The sequence below is a fragment of the Myxocyprinus asiaticus genome, chromosome 46 (genome assembly GCF_019703515.2).
Source record: "Myxocyprinus asiaticus isolate MX2 ecotype Aquarium Trade chromosome 46, UBuf_Myxa_2, whole genome shotgun sequence".
Lineage (NCBI taxonomy): Eukaryota > Metazoa > Chordata > Actinopteri > Cypriniformes > Catostomidae > Myxocyprinus > Myxocyprinus asiaticus.
Window position 1 is genome coordinate 10,217,451 of NC_059389.1, and position 5,976 is coordinate 10,223,426.

The window sequence follows — 5,976 nt, forward strand, 5'->3', positions numbered from 1 at the left end:
GTAGATGTACAGGTGTACCTAATAAAGTGGCCGGTGAGTGTATATACTGTATATACATATTATACACACACAGTGTTTTTAGAAAATCATCATACCCCTTTGGAAAAGCTACTTTTTTTTTTTTTTTTTTTTTTGTCTTACAGCCTGAAATCAAAACCCATAAAAAAAAAATTAATAATAATTAATAAAAATCATCTTTATTTCCAAATTTTGCATTACAAAGCAACAGTTCCAAAAATGTATAAAAGATGAAAAACTAGAATTACAGGGTTTGAAAAGTGATCATACAACTGGATTTAATACTTTGTAGAGCTACCTTTTGCTTTAATGACACCCATCAGTCTGTTTGGATATGTCTGCTAGCTTCGCACTCCTAGACTGGGGAATATTTGCCCATTCTTTCTTGCAGAATTGCTCGAAATTTCCTTACTAGGTCATTGACAAATAAGGATGTCCAGGGTGATAAAAATAAGACTTGTTTTTTTTTAAATCTAGTTTAAAACACATGTGAAGTTGCTAGAAATGTAATCTTTGTGTCCATGTTGGTTTCATATATTTTTGAAAAACATTTATAGCATATAAAAAAACATAATAATAATAATAATAATATTTAATAACTTTAAAAATTTAATGTATTAAAATACTTTCTTTACACCTTGAATACATGAGTGTACAGTACACAACTTCATCATTAATTAAAAAAAAAAAAAAAGTTTCTTTTTTTTCTTTTTTTTTTTATTCAAAGTAAAAATACATATTTTTGCAAATATTATGAATTCCTGAGTCAAGAAATACATTTTCTTAAGGTTTATCCATATGAACTGAACAAAATGCACCTTTTTATAAAAATGTCAAAATATCTGGTATATACATTTTTTTTTATTATTATTTTACTTCACACAGTATTGAGGTTCTAAAGGGGTCCTCTTTGTTTTAGTATTTTTTTTTCACATGACAGCAAAATGACAATTACCATTTGTGCTATGTTATGTCTGATGACTTCACTGTTATTCTAAACTGTGGATAACAGTAAGAAATAAAGTGTAAAAGTGTAGGTGTGTCTACACTGTTGACTTTTGGTGTAGAAATTAGCACATAAAATGCAAATGAATGATTTGTGCTTTGATTTGTGATTGAATAAATATCCTCACATGTTATACTCTTACCGGAAAGACATGTATGGTCCATTGCTGCACAGTGAGCACAGCCAGTACATTTCTGTACAGGTAGAGTCCCTGACTGTGGGAGAGAATTATCTTGTCACACTTAAAAGTGCGTGTACACATAGTCGGCCCGTGTGCAGGTCTATAATGTGCAATGAGTAGTCTTCATGAGGTGAGTGATGATTTGGTGTCACTGACTCGTTGTTGCGGTACACCTCAGAAAAGTGCGGGTGAGGTTTTTCGGGCAAGTAGACAGCAGAGCCGACAATCACATAACGACAGTCAACTGTAAATAGACTTCACTCTCTATTCAAGTGTTCACTGTTGGAGGCCACATTGATGACATGGAGGAAAGAGAAAAAAACATTAGAAGAGCCTGCCTCTGATGTTGAGGGACCGCTGGTCATTCCCATTGGCCAGGGTTTCACCCTCCTGTATTTGGAGAAGGTCTTCTGCTGTTTAGCATCCCTGGTACTCGTAGATCTCCAGGGAAGTCTGATCAGAGGAGAAGGCAATGAAACACAGTCCATCAGGGGAGAACTTGCACAGGAAGCAAGGGGCTTCTCTACATTCACCACTGTGAAGCTGGGGAAGAGGTTCTGGTGGAAGCAGCGCACACAGTATCAATGAGCTCCAGGTGCACCCAAACAGATCTGTCGCCTCTCTAGTCGTTGGGCCACATTCCGGTTCTGGATGCATCTGGGCTTCAGAGTTGGGAAATCCTCCTCTGATGTTGTGTTGTTGTGAGCAGACATAATGAAAGCATTACCACTGCAAATGATATATGAAAACATTACTGGAATAGATCATAATAGTCAAAGTATACAAACGCAATGCATATACAACTAGTTTCAAAAACAGACAAACAGATGATGACAGACAGACAGACACACGACAGACAGACGATGATAGATACATAGATAGACACACGATAGACAGATAGATAGACAGACAGACAGACAGACAGACAATGATAGATAGATAGATAGATAGATAGATAGACAGACAGAGAGAGACACACGACAGACAGACAGACACACGACAGACAGACACTCGACAGACAGACAGACAGACAGACAGACAGATAGATAGATAGACATAGACAGACAGACACACACGATAGACAGACAGACAGACGATGATAGATAGTTAGACAGACAGACACACGACAGATACAGACAGAGACAGATAGATAGAAAAACTGCTTCGAGGTAAATCATTCAGTCTGTTTTATAGCTTTTTCCGACTTTTTCATACAAAAGGCTTCAAAATAAAACTGTATCAAATATAAACTCCAAACACATGCAATGAAATAAGTTGTGTATCTCTTACCTGCTTTTCCATTTAAACACTTCTCATGCTAACATCTGTGCAGTTTTAACTCTCTCACAGGACAAACATGGCCTAAACTCTACATATAATAAAACATAAACCAAAAGACAATAACCCGCTGTATGCGTTTATTCTGGAGAGTAAATAAGTTTGGAGTTCTATTCGCTGTCTGACTGGCGGAAATAGCCGAGCTCGCATCAGCCAGCGCTGAATATAAACAGTGGACATGGAGCGCACTAAGTGTCAGCGCGCCCCCCTCAGGAGCGGAGAGACAGCGCGACAACACTTCAGCGGATAGTTCGAATGGGAACTAAGATTCTTGCCGCGATTCGAATTGATTTATCGTTCCCTTCAAATCAATAGCGCTGCATATATACGTAGGCTCCAAGTATCCACAGTACTTATCCAGATGTAATTACTATGACAATTACATATGGGAAATGATTTCGGGAGAAATCATTAGAACACACTACAGAAAATACTCCGAATGTACTTAACAGAATTTCTAGTTGAATCTGGTTAGGGTTTAGTCGGTGAGGGGGCTTAAAAAATGGAAATTTAGAACTGATAATTAGGGACAAAGCACTTCCCATTTATGCACCCATTAACAGAGTTCACCGAAAATGCAAAGCAGTGACAGATGAGGTCATCTCAGTCTTTTGTCTTCCCTTTCTGCTATAGAAAAAAGCTGATGAATGCTTAAAATGTCTTTTCCCCTCAGCGTTTTATGGAGCATTTGGACTTTGTAAATACACTTTTAATTCCGGAGTCAATAGGCAGCATGCTCGTCCTCCAGAAAATGTTTAAAATTATGATATTAACAAACCGTTTTTTAAATGTCAATTGACCGGCTCAGACAAGGGTTGTGGCGTGATGATTAGGGCAGAGGTCAATAAATCTTTATAGAACACCACTAATGGAGGTGCTTTTCTGGTACAGATTGAAATTATTATGTTTAAGCTTTTTTCACATGTGGACAAAAGTAATGATCCCTAGCTGGACGCAGAATGAAGTTATAATATAAAAAATAAATCATTCAATTCCATAAATTAAATCCCACAATAAAGATTCCAGGAAAACATTTTTTTTAAAGCAAAACAAAAACGTTTTATATCATAAGGAAAATTAGATCTTTTCAGTATTTCTATTGTTTTTTACATTATAGGCCTATATTATATTTTATATACTGTGTATAGACAGATGCTGGCTACATATATTAGGTTATTTAGCAGGCTATATTTTAAAAAAATAAAGCCAGCTGCACCTTTGAATTTGCAAATGTTTATCTCAGAGGAATGTTTTTAACATACAATATTACAATAAATACAATGTTAATACACATAATAATATACATAAAGTCAGAGTTAATAAAGATTTTTTGGCATAATTATTTACATTTACAACATTGCCAATGCATATAAAGTACTTATATTACAGAAACAGACCAAAGAGAAAATAAGGTTAAATAAAAAAAGGAAATGAAGGGAAAAAGAAAAATACTTTTTTAATGTTAAATAAATTAGAATGGAATACATATATTTGATTGACTAATATTATAAACTCATTTGCAGTAGTTTGAACGTGGAGCACCAAAAAAGGGAACATGTGCAAAAGTTTAATTTTCCAAAAGTCATTTAGTGTTCTTTCTCCAAAATGGATTACGAGTGCTCAAAAATTGAAAAAGAAAAATGAATAAGAACTAAGCACAGAAGAATAACCTGTGTGCTTGGCCTTGAGAGTATGATAATGGATTTGTACCCAATTATCCTCGACCCAAGTATGTAGAGACCCAGTTTGTAGATTATATAAGTTGTAATCTTCAGTAATGGCAGGTTGTGAGTATGAAAGGTATTCCAGTGGAAAAACATGGAAAAGAACATTAGAGCCCTCAAAATGTTACATGCTAGCATTTTGAGTGCACTCTCTACCCATGGGCCAAAGCGCTTCACTTAGGGGCCGAAAACATTGCATCTATAACATTATGATATAGGGGTTTGCATTCTAGATATTTTAAAATAATGGCCTTTCATTCAGCTCTTTTCTTTTTGTCAAGGGTCATCATCTTCCCTTTTAGTTTTTGTTCTCTCTTCGATAAAATGCAAGAGGAGCCAGGAAGACTAATTTCCTCTATATCCAGAGATGCGAGTGGAAGATGAAGAGTCCTCAAGGCTGGTTTTTAGACTAGGTATGAGGGCCTAATGATGAAGAAGCAAAACAAAGAGCCCCAGGATATCACAAATTTTGCCATGATGAACCTTTAACACCCCACCCCCGATCCCAGTCTCGAAAATGGTCAAACCAGTGGAACTCCAAGTACACACAAACTGGTGGCATATAGCCTTAATTACGAACCTATTGCATGGAAGCCGTAATTGGAAAAAAGTGGATTTAAAAGGTTGCTTTTTGCGCAGAAGAAGCAAAAATGCTGTTTTTGTTGTTTTTTTTTTTTTACATTTCTGGAAATCTATGTTGCATAGAGGCTGTGTTTGACATTTAAAAAGAAGCTTTTACCTTCTCAACATAGTTGGTGCTCAGCAACATAATAGAATGTTGCTGTAATTGTAGCTTCTTCAAACTTTTTTATTTTTTAAATTTTTTTTTATTTTATTTTACAATTTTTTTCCAAGTCACAGTTTTCTCTTTTCTTGATTCATATTGTAGCCCATAAGTCTTATTGATCACATGTATTGGCATCATGATTTTCTATTCAAGTATATTCTCTTTCTCGATCTCTAGGCAATATTCAGCAAGATTCAAATGTTGCTTGTTGAACGACATCATCACTGAAAAGAAGACTATTTGTTTGGGGGAAAAAATAGAAATGGCAGCAATTATTTCAAAGAAAATCAAATAGCGCTGATAAAAAAAAACACACACATAAGGGAGCTAACAATGACATTCTTGACAAATCCACCCAAGTTTTTTTTTTTTTTTTTTTTTCAATGTTGCCTAATTTCAGGGAACAGCATCATGCTGTTATATGCAACACATGTCTCCAGTACATATATATATATATGTATATATATATATATATATATATATATATATATATATATATATATATATATATATATATATATACATGATAGAATCATGATTTGGAATAAAGTGCAACCCCATTAAAACCAAAATTACAGATGACTAATCACAGAATACATAAAATATATCAGACATATTTAATGTATGCACAAGCAGCATTTGCACCAGAAGCAATTCAGTTAATTAACAGGTTGCATTTTTCTGTCATATCCTAATCAGGCTTCAAATTATCATGCTTGGTGATGATGCAAAGCTTAATTTTTAACATTATCACAGAGTTTCTGCAGCATTTTGAGTTACAGAGACAAAGGCCTATATGTACTAAGGAGAATCCTTTCTGCCTGCTAGCTGCTTGGTCAGTGTAAATATACGCTCCAAACACTAAACCTTCACAGATAGAAAGATAACTGTGTGCTCCTTCATTGGCTGACCAGAATACATG

General features: G+C 35.0%; 1 pseudogene; it reads right to left on the minus strand.

Annotated features, from left to right (window-relative positions):
* Positions 1-202: 202 nt before the first annotated feature.
* LOC127435912 (DET1 homolog) lies at positions 203-2,695 on the minus strand (annotated as a pseudogene).
* Between the last annotated feature and the right edge of the window lie 3,281 nt (positions 2,696-5,976).